The following is an 11,518-nucleotide window of genomic DNA, read 5'->3' as shown; positions in this document are numbered from 1 at the left end:
GACTCTTCTTCAGACATGGTTTTGTGTCTCCCATCATTTCATGAGTTCATGTTTCTCCTGGGTGTTCCAGTTTCCTCCCATGGGTGTAATCGAAGCACTGCGTTATTCCAGAATCATAAAAAACTGCTGAAATACAATCAGAAAATGATGGCAATGGCATATCGAGCAACATCTGTGGAAAGGAACAGGTGATATTTTAGGTCTAAGATCCTTTGTCTTACACAAAGTGTCTCAGATCTGAAACGTTGAGGTTGGTTTATTTTCCACAGATGCTGCCGGACCTCCTGAGTATTTCCAGCTTTCTTATGTTGTTATTATTACTGTGTTATTATTACTGAGTTATTATTACTGAGTTGTTTCACTTTGTTCTGTACCGTGTGGACTCACTCATCACCAACCTCATCTACTGTATTCGCTGTTCCAGGTGTCAACTTCTGTACTCAGTCCACCTTAACCTACCTGATCTCACGGGTATTCAGCACTTTAACTCCCCCTCCCGTTCCCAATCTGACCTTTTTATCCTGGGCCTCCTCCATTGTCAGAGTGAGGCCCAGCGCAAATTGTAGGAACAGCACCTCATATTTTGCTTGGGTAGTAATTGGGTAGCAGTACTACCAGCTGCACCACTGTGCCTGATTGCCAAAAAGTCTTGCTTGCCAATTACAGGTAGTTCTCTACAATATGATAGTTGCTTTCATAGTCATGGAGCATGGAAACAGACCCTTCGGCCCTACTTACCCATGCCGACCATTGTGCCCCAACTGCACTCGCTCCACCTGCTTATATTTGGCTCATATCCTGCTAGGTCCAGAGGAGGTTTACAAGAATGATTCCAGGAATGAGTGGGTTAGCATATGATGAGCATTTGACAGCACTGGGCCTCTACTCGCTGAAATTTAGAAGGTTGAGGGGAGACCTCGTTAAAACTTACAGAATAATGAAAGGCATAGAAAGAGTGGATGTAGAGAGGATGTTTCCACTGGTGGGAGTCTGGACCACAGGTCAGAGCCAAAGAATTAAAGGTCACTCTTTTGGAAAGGAGGTGAGGAGGAACTTCTTTAGTCAGAGGGTAGTTAATCTGTGGAACTCATTGCCACAGAGAGATGTGGAGGCCAAGGCAGTGGATTATTTTAAGGCAGAGATAGACAATGCAAAGGTTATGGGGAGAAGGTAGGAACATGGGATTAGGAGGCAGAGATCAGTCATGATTGGATGGTGGAGTAGACTCAATGGGCCGAATAGCCTCATTCTACTCCTATAACTTGTGAACGTGAACTTGTAAACCTACCCTATTGGTGTACATGTCCAAAGAAAATCGTCCTTAGAAATCCCATGTTATAAAAAGCACACACAATAGTGTCAACGGGGAAGGGGGCAATGATCAGAGTTTCAGACTCGCAAATACAAACTTATTTTTCTTTCAGATTTTTCAAAAATACAGCTCTTTTCAATTGTAATAAGTTTATTTATTTTTTATTTCTGCAAGATAATAATTCTAAAGGTTGTATGTTACATTGTTTAATCGAGAATGAATGGGAAAACTTGTCAATTTCAATGGCCACCCGCATTTAAAATATCAGCTGTGTTCATAATAGACAATGGTGTCTGATATGAACACAGCTGATATTTTAAATGCCGGTGGCCATTGAAATTGACAAGTTTTCCCATTCATAGTGTCTGATCACTGCGGGGAGGATACGTTGAAACAGCACTCACCCAGACTGTTATGTTCCCCAAGACAGCTAGTCGATTTCCATAGTATTTTTAAGTAGTTCTCTGATCCTGTATAACCTTTTCATTCCAAAAAGTGCAGGTTTGTAGGTTAATTGTCTTTGGCAAATTATAAATTGTTGCTAGTATGAAGGATAGTGCTAGTGCATAGATCACTAGTCGGTGCGGACTTCTAACGAAAGGACGCAAAGTGTTGGAGTAACTCAGCAGGTCAGGCCAAAGATCTTTGGGTCAGGCAGTGTCTCTGGAGAACATGGACAGGTGACGTTTCGAGTTTGACGTTCCCAAAACGAAACCTCGCCTATCCATGTTTTCCAGAGACGCTGCCTGACCTGCTGAGTTACTCCAACACTTTGTGTACACCAGCATCTGCAGTTTCATTGTTTCCACATTAGAGCAGGATTTCTTGTATTTTCACGAGGGGGTTGGATATGTTTTTGCAAATGGAGGAGTGGGGGTGGGATAGTGTTGGAAGAAGTGGTCGCCACTGATAGGTACTTCCAGAGCGTTGGCACGGGCGCGATGGGCCGGACGGCCTCGGACGGCCCGGGATGTACGTTTCAACAGTTAATGGTCTGCGTGTTTTGTGCAGTAATCTTTCATGTAAGCGCCGCCTAGTTGATCTCACCTATAACGCAGGGAGGTGTAACAGACACCCAGTCTCGGCGCTGTCGATCACAAGCCGGAATCACGCAGCGATCTTAGCTCTTTTATTTAATGAAAAAAATATCATCGGGGCCGTAAAAACTGCAGCATTTAAAACCCAGCTTAAAGCTCCAGGCAACGAAAAAGAAAGGAAACGAGAGGGAAGACATTTCGAGGAGGCCGGAGTTTGTGTGTGTGTGCGTCTCGGAGTAAAGTTTATTTACCCGGTCTTTCATTCAAATGGTCACAGTCGATCGGTGGGCAGCGAGTTCGAAACTGCAGCGAATCCTTGCCAAGATTTGCAAATCAAAAAAAAAATCTGACCTGCGGCGACTCTCCGCCAGAAAGTAAACCTTTAACAGGTAAGTGGAGGTGTTTACTAGAGCGAGTTTAGGGGGGCGAGAAAGCAGGACACACAGCAACTGTGGCACGGTTATGGCAACACAGAGAGTCTGCAGCATCTCAACGCAATTTGCAGTAACTCTGCGGAGTTCAAACGCAGATGAAATCTTGTGCAGATGCGAGATAGGGTTGTTTCTTGTCTGCACATGCTCCAGGTGCACGCCGAGAGAGTTTCCCTGCCGACTGGGACGGGGCTGGTTTTAGGGGATCTTGCTCCATATTCAGCGCAGCCGACGTTCGGAGACCCGGGCAAGCTCTCTCTGTTTGTCTGTCATCTACCTCGCAGCTCCAGCCTCCACATCTATCGCACGTTGTCCAAGCTGGCCGGGTGAGCAGGCGTTGCAACCTTGTGATCCCATCCTGTCCAATTCCAAAGCAATTCTTAATTTCCCATTCATGGCTGATCTTTGTACCTCTTGCTTTCTCGCAGTCGGTCAAACTTAGCTTTTCCTGCCGTCAGCGATAATGCCGACAGGGTTTGGTTTGCTAGTTTACAGCTACCCACATATTCCATTTCCAAGCGCAGAACTACCTACCTTTTCCAACTGTGTTTCTCTGAATTATGTATCTACATTGCCTCTATCGCTGGAACTGTGTGTATATACATATGTATATATGTATATAACACAGTGTGCTCATACATATGTATAATATATGTGAATACATATGTGTATATAAACACACACACATCTATAATAATACTGTGTACATATTAATATATATCGCCCTATAAGTTAATTGTCCCACTCTGTCTCTCTCACTGCATTTCCATCTCGTTATATATCAGCTGTGTGTTTTCTTGTGAGCAGTCCTTCCCCAGCGATGGAAAGACCGACCTTTCAATTCAAATGACAGAGAGACGGAGCCCAGATTTGAATTTTTTGTTTAGAAGGGAACAAACAACGGCATTAGTGGAAATGGTGAAACAAGGAACTGCAGATGCTGGTTTACAAAATAAAAAACAGACACAAAACGCTGGAGTAATACTCAGCGAGTCAGGCAGAGTCTCTTGGAGAATGTGGACTGAAGATGTTTCAGGTCGGGACCCAGTCTGAAGAAGGGTCCCACCCGAAACATCACCTATACATGTATTCCAGAGATGCTGCCTGACCTGCTGAGCTACTTTGAATGTTTAAAAAGAGGACGGTGATCTATTGAGTGACGGGGAAGAGGGAGGCGGTAAAAATAAAACAAAAAGGTAGATTCCGGAACTCCTGAAAGGGAAACGTTTTAGTCTAGATACACTCAACAAGTCGAACAGCTTCTGTAGAGGGAGTGAGAGAGGAACAGAATTAATGGTAGCTGAAACATTAACTTGCGCTTTCAAAGCTGCTTTAGATATTGAGTGTTTGCAGCACTTTGTTTCTGTCAAAAGACAGAGGGTATTGTTCTGGTTAGAATCATTTGTATTTAAATTAGTTTAGTCTGGAGGTAATGCTTGTTTTACAGTGACATTTCTAATGTGTAATGAACCTTGTCTGTGTACCCAGTGCAGTCATGGCACAGCTGCAGTTGTCGTGAATCTGTCCTCATTGTTGCCTTTGAAAATTCCTGTCAGATTATATTTTTATCTCTGTCTCTCTCCCCCTCTCTCTGTCGCTCCCCCTCCCCCTCTCTCTCCTGTCTCTCTCCCCCTCTCTCCCCCCTCTCTCTCTCTCCTCTTCTCTCTCTCTGCCTCTATCTCCCTCTCCCTACCTCCTCTTCACTCTCTCCTCTCTGTCTCTCTCCCCTCTCTGTCTCTCTCCCTCTCTCTCATCTCTCTCCCCCCCTCTCTGTCTCTCTCCCCCTGTCTCTCTCCTCATCTGCCTCTCCCCTTCTCTATCTCTCTCCATCTCCCTCTCTCTCTCTCACTCCCTCCATCTCTCTGCCTGCCTGTCACTCTCTGACTTTCCCACATATAATTGCCAAATGTAATTGGTGGAATTACCCAGGGAGGTGGCCTGGCACCATTCTTCTCATCCACAGCAAAGTCATTAAGCGACTAAAATTAATATTTTACAGCCATTTGATGCAGAGTTTGTGGATTTTGTGGGAAAGACACAAAGTGCTGGAGTAACTCAGTGGGCCAGGCAGCATCTGTGGAGAATATGGACAGTTTTGGGGATCTAGTTATAGGAAAGAAGTTCTCAAGCTGGAAATGGTGCAGAGAGGATTTACAAGGATGTTGCCAGGATGAGCTATAGGGAGAGTTTGAGCAGGTTACAACTCTATTCTTTGGAGCACAGGAGGATGAGGGTTAATCTTATAAAGGGTGTATAATATCATGAGAAGAATAGATCGGGGTAAATGCACAGAGTCTTTTGCCCAGAGTAGGTGAATCAAGAGCCAGAGGAACTCGAGGGGTAGCTTTTTTACACAAAGGGTTGTGGGTTTATGGAACGAGCTGCTGGAGGAAGTAATTGAGGCAGGTACTATCATAACATTTAAGAGACCATTGGACAGGTACATGAATGGGATAAATTTAGAGGGTTATGGGCCAAATGCGGACAGGTGAGACTGGTGTAGATGGGGTATGTTAGTCGCCATGGGCCAATTGGGCAGAAGTGCCTGTTATTTCCGCTGTATCTCCAAACTAAACTGAGATTTGAGAAATAGCCCAGTGACGTTTGGCCAGCCCGTTACTCTGGCAAGATGCCACAAGTTAATTGACCCAAAGTTATTGAAGAAGATGCTAAAAATGATTTGCTGTGAGACAATTGCCAGCAAGGCAGTGATCTTTTTATCTTATGCAGGTGTGTTTTTGAACATCATGTTGGGACGTAAAGGTTAGCCTAGACTACTGCAAGCCAGGACAAGTGTTGTTCTTCACAGCAACACACTGTTCCTGTTTCTAACACATTTCCATTTGAGAATATTACTGCTAAGTACAAGGGCTAGCAGGACTGAGCTATAGGGAGAGGTTGAGTAGGCTGGGACTCTATTCCTTGGCGCGCAGGGGGATGAGGGGATCATGAGAGGAATAGATCGGGTAGATGCACAGAGTCTCTTGCCCAGAGTAGGTGAATCGAAGACCAGAGGACATAGGTTTAAGGTGAAGGGGAAAAGATTTAATAGGAATCTGAGGGGTAAATTTTTCACACAAAGGGTGGTGGGTGTATGGAACAAGCTGCTAGAGGAGGTAGTTGAGGCAGGGACTATCCCAACATTTAAGAAAGAGTTAGACAGCTACATGGACAGGACAGGTTTGGAGGGATATGGACCAAACGCGGGCAGGTGGGACTAGCATAGCTGGGACATGTTGGCCTGTGTGGGCAAGTTGGGCTGAAGGGCCTGTTTCCACACTGTATCACTCTATGATTAAGTTTTTTTTCATTATGTTAAAGGTGCCTTCTAAATATTAGTTGTTCTACTTGTTAATCCTAGTAATTATTATAATGTTTACACTTTTGCTTTTAATAAGTAAGTCATAAGAATGCTCATGCAGAAAATCTTTCATTGCAAAAATAGACTTTATTCATGTTATGTACACTGTAAATACAATCGGTACATGTCTTTCTTCACCTTTATTGAAGCGTTAATTCAATGCATTCTCTTAAAATGCGTCAATGCTGCTTGCATTTGTTCCTCAAACAATGCACCTGTGAATGACACATTATGCTGGAGTAGCTGAGTGAGTCGGGCAGCATCTCTGGAGGACACGGACAGGTGACGTTTCAGGTCGGGGCCCTTCTTCCGGCTGATTGTAGTAGAGGGAAGGGGGGGGGGGGGGGGGGGGGGGGGGGGGACGACTCAAAGCCCAGTAAGTGATAGGTAGATGTAGGGTGAGGGGTGGTTTTGTTGGCAGATAGATGGACAGAGACGAAAGAGAAAAAATAGTGAGATAAGGAGAGAGGATGCATGAAATGTGAAGCCAGAATATTGGCGGAAAGAGACGGTGGGGTGGATGGGTAGGTACCCTGTTTGCATGTTGGTTACCTAAAATCGGGGAGGTCAGTGCTCATACCAATAAGACACAAAGTGCTGGAGTAACTCAGTGGCTCAGGTAGCATCTCTTGGGTCATGGCCCTGATTATGGGGTTGGGGGTGAGGGGGGGAAGATATAGCTTGGAGAGAGGAGGGGCAGGATATAGCGTGGCAATAGGTGTGTGCAAATGAGGAGGGGGGTGGGGTTGGGTTGATAGGCTCTTGGTTGGAACAAATGCCAGAGATTATAACGGAAGGTATGGGATGAGGATTGAATAGTTGCAAAGTGTGAAGCCAGAGGAAGGAATGTGGGAGGAGGGGAGAGGTGGGTGCGAGTCCAGGTGGGACACAGGGGAGGTGGTGTGGAAGAAGGGAAGGGTGTTGGGAAAATTCCATCCTTCCCAAAATTAATCCCTTCTTGCATCTCTGGGATGTGGTGTCCAGCACAGCTGTTATTGGTCAGCTTCCCCTGTGTAAGTGTAACAGCGTAATCAATCCACTGGGCCGTTCCAAATTTTAGAGACATAGAAACGTAGAAACATAGGCAATAGGTGCAGGAGGAGGCTATTTTGCTCTTTAAGCCTGCACTGCCATTCATTGTGATCATGGCTGATCATCCACATTCACTAACCAGTGCCTGCTTTCTCCCCACATCCCTTGATTCCGCTAGCCCCAAGAGCTCTATCTAACTCTCTTTTAAGTTCATCCAGTGAATTGGCCTCCACTGCCTTCTGTGGCAGAGAAATCCACAAATTCACAACTCTCTGGGTGAAAAGGTTTATTCTCATCTCAGTTTTAAATGGCCTCCCCTTTATTCTTAGAATATGGCCCCTGGTTCTGGACGCCCCCAACAACCCCTGCTGCAACTTACACCCTATATCCGGGCTACTATTTGGGGGCCTGTAGATAACTCCCATTTGTGCCTTCTTACCTTTAAAATTCCTCAATTCTATCCACAACGACTCTATATCGTCAGTCCCTTTGTCACCCCTCACAACTGACTGAATTTCATCCCCACCTCCTCTGCCCACCTGCCTGTCCTTTCTATAGGACGTGTAACCCTGAATATTCAGTTCCCAGTCCCATTCCTCCTGCAGCCACGTCTCTGTAATCCCCACAATGTCATATCTACCAATCTCGAAACTGAGCCTCAAGCTCATCCACTTTACATCTTATACTTTGTGCATTCGTGTATAATACTTTTAATCCATTACTCACCTCACCTTTCATATCGATACCTATTTCACTTGGCCATACTCTCCTATCCCTTTGTGAGCTTTCTGCCCCATTAATTCTGGTGTCTTTCATAACTTTTCCTATACTCTCTTTCCCTTTAGCTCGATCCATTCAAAACTACATCCATTCAGAAATCCATTCAAAAATGGAGACATTCATTCAGAAATCCAGGCTGGTTGTAGAAATGCATAGTGTGGAAAATTCCTCCCTTTTATAAAGAAACATTATTTTCTCAAGTGAAGTGAACAGTGTGTGTGTGTGTCTTGGTGTGATTTGTTTGTTGAATGACCGCATCAGTCAGGGATTCATTTGTAACAGTGATTGCATGATATTCAGAGGTTATTTGTGCTCACAAATTGTAATTTTTGCTTTTGTTTGGCAAAGAGCCACTAGCCTTCAACTGAACACTGTTTGTAAAGGTGGATGAATTAGATTTTCCCTGCACCAGTCTAACGTTACTGGGAAACCCAGGTTACCTTTAGTTTAGAGATACAGCGTGGAAACAGGCCCTTTGGTCTGCCTAGTCCACGCCAAACAACCCCCCCCGTACACTAGCACTATCCTACACACTAAGGACAATTTACAAACTTGAGTGTGGGAGGAAACCAGAAACCCACGCGGTCATGGGGAGAACGTACAAACTCCGTACAGACAGCACCCGTTGTCGGGATCGAACCCGGGTCTCTAGCGCTGTAAGGCAGCAACTCTACCGCTGCACTGCCTTGCCGCCTAAATCTGCAGTGCTTCAGCAGAGGGGGCATGAGCACAAGATTATTAGTTGCCAGATTATCTTTTGCGCAGACAGACTATTTACTGTATAGGAAGCAACAAGTCAGCTGTTTGTGTCTATCTTCGGTTTAAACCAGCATCTGCAATTCCCTTCGACACAAGTTGGACATAGAGTTCATCTTGAAGCAGGAATCAAAGAACCAATGTGAGTGGACTGAATGGCCTTTTCCCCTCCATGCTTGTAAGAAACAACAAGTTTTGGTCTCCACATTATAGGAAAGATGTTGTTAAGCTGGAAAGGGGTGCAGAGAAGATTTACAGGGATGTTGCCAGGACTCGAGGGATTGAGCTATATAGGGAGAGGGTGAAGTGTACTATTCTTCTCTGCACTATTTCCAGCTGAACAACATCTTTCCTATAACGGGGTGAGCGAAACTGAACACAAGACTCTAAATGTGGCCTCACCAATGTCTTGTACAACTGTAACTTGTCCTCCCATCTTCTGCATGCAGTGCCTTAATTCCCAGAGTAATTAGTCAGCTGAAAATTCACTGAGAGGGAATGGTACTTTATTGGAGCAAGGTTTTGACACTGGGCCTTGTGATCTCAGCTGTTTTGGACATGGAGTTATGATAAACCTCCACAGGCAGATGAACCATGTCCGAATCACTGGTTATGCTGCACCTGGCGTGTTTGCGTGTGAATTTGGGCTCCAGACATCAGGGGAGAGGTTAGGGTATTGGACCTTCTCAGCGAGGTGACATCTATCCAAGTGAGGTGTTGGGAGAAGCTGGGAATGTTGTGCTCTCAACAGACAGGTAATATTAGATCTGGTAGAAGGCTCCCGCACCGAAACATCATCTATCCACGTTCTCCACAGATGCTGCCTGACCCGCTGAGTTACACCAGCATTTTGCATCCTCAGTTCATTGTACCGCAGGTAATATCTTTCAGCAGCTTTGCTAGAAATTTAGTTTCAGTTTTAGTTTAGTTTTTAATTTAAGAGATACAGCGCGTTAACAGGCTCTTTGGCCCACGGAGTCTGCACCGACCAGCTATCCCCGCACATTAACACTATCGTACACCCACTGGGGACAATTTACGCATACACCAAGCTAATTAACCTACAAACCTATTCGTCTTTGGAGAGTTGGAGGAAACCAAGGATCTCGGTGAAGTTCCACGCGGTCACGGGGAGAACGTACAAACTCCGTACAGACAGCACCCGTAGTCGAGATCGAACCCGGGTCTCCGGTGCTGCAAGCGCTGTAAGGGAGCAACTCTACCGCTGTGCCACCGTGAAATAGTAATGCTCTCTTCGACAAGCGGGTGGCACGGTGGCGCAGCGGTAGAGTTGCTGCCTTACAGCGCTCGCAGCGCCGGAGACCCGGGTTCGATCCCGACTACGGGTGTTGTCTGTGTGAAGTTTGTACGTTTTCCCTGTGACCTGCAGGGGCTTTACCCTGGGTGCTCCCATTTCATCTCACATTCTAAAGACGTGCAGGTTTGTAGGTTAACTGGTTTCTGTAAAAAGATTGTGACTTGTCCCAAGTGTGCAGGATAGTGTTAGTGTACGGGGATCATTGTTCGGCGTGGACACGGTGGGCCAAAGGGCTTGTTTCGATACTGTATCTTTAAACTAAACTAAACTAAAGTAAAGAGGGCCAAGTGGGAGTCGTTGATGGTAGGTTTAGTGCAGCTGCCACAGGAACCAGGTGCACATGAGTAGAGGTGATTTAATGCAGCGGGTAGTTGTGATCCTGAAACTGAATGAGCGGTGGAATTAGATCAAAGACAATTGCACATGCGTTGGGAAAGATTCTGGGAAGGAGGCCAAAGTGTGAGACGGAGTCTCAGTGTAAGAAAGTGGGATCAGTGTACACGCAGCAAACTCCCATTAACATCAGTTGTTAGAGGGATGGCTATTGCCCAGAGATCCACTTCCCTTCAAAACAGAACTGTTCAATCTTTCATGGCTACTTGGGGCGGCACGGTGGCGCAGCGGTAGAGTTGCTGCCTCACAGCACCATAGACCCGAGTTCGATCCTAACTACGGGTGCTGTCTGTGTGGAGTTTGTACGCGTAGGTTTGCGCGATGTGTTCATAAATTCATAAGTTCTAGGAGCAGAATTAGGCCATTCGGCCCATCAGGTCTACTCCGCTATTCCATCATGGCTGATCTACCTTTCCCTCTCAAGAATCTGTCAATTGCACCTTAAAAATATCCATTGACTTGGCCTCCACAGCTGTCTGTGGCAATGAATTCCACAGATTTCCCACTCTCTGACTAAAGAATCTCATTTCTAAAGGTATGTCCTTTTATTCTGATGCTATGGCCTCTGGTCCTAGTCTCCCCCACTAGTGGAAACATCCTCTCCACATTCACTCTATCCAGGCCTTTCACTATTTGGTCAGTTGGGAGTTCATATTCATCCCACACTCCACAAAGATGTACAGGCTAATTGGCTTCAGTAAAGATTGCGAATTGTCCCTAGTGTGTAGGATGATGCTGGGGTATGGGTGATTGCTGGTCGGTACGGGCTCGGTGGGCCGAAGGGCCTGTTTCAGCGCTGTAGCTGTAAAGCCTAAAGTCTACTTGGGAGGGATGGCAGAGATTGGGATTGGAGTCAGAAAACCAATGGGACATCATCTGCTTGTGTGGGTCTAGTCCCATGTCAGGATATCCCATGACATGTAGAAACAAGGAACTGCAGATGCTGGTTAATACACAGGACACAAAGCACTGGAGTAACTCGGTAGGTCGGGCAGCATCTCTGAAGAAAATGGATGTGACGTTTCAGGCCGAGACCCTTCTTCAGACTGTTTATGTGGGCGGGAACAAGGATTCATGCCTACTATGTTCTGTTGTGCT

General features: G+C 45.7%; 1 protein-coding gene across 4 annotated transcripts in view; it reads left to right on the top strand.

Annotated features, from left to right (window-relative positions):
* The first annotated feature begins 1,273 nt into the window (after positions 1 to 1,273).
* Positions 1,274 to 11,518, top strand: part of sema4gb (sema domain, immunoglobulin domain (Ig), transmembrane domain (TM) and short cytoplasmic domain, (semaphorin) 4Gb) — a 113,737-nt gene continuing 103,492 nt past the window's right edge. For 2 of the 4 annotated variants that reach the window (XR_008724684.1, XM_055646996.1), the window contains exon 1: positions 1,275 to 2,738. The gene's annotated coding sequence lies outside the window, so the exon portion shown is untranslated. The other 2 variants (XM_055646998.1, XM_055646997.1) reach the window with 2 other exon arrangements.

The sequence above is a fragment of the Leucoraja erinacea genome, chromosome 15 (assembly GCF_028641065.1).
Source record: "Leucoraja erinacea ecotype New England chromosome 15, Leri_hhj_1, whole genome shotgun sequence".
Taxonomy (NCBI): Eukaryota; Metazoa; Chordata; class Chondrichthyes; order Rajiformes; family Rajidae; genus Leucoraja; species Leucoraja erinaceus.
The sequence above is the reverse complement of the archived record's forward strand: the minus strand, read 5'-3'. Positions and strand labels throughout refer to the sequence as shown.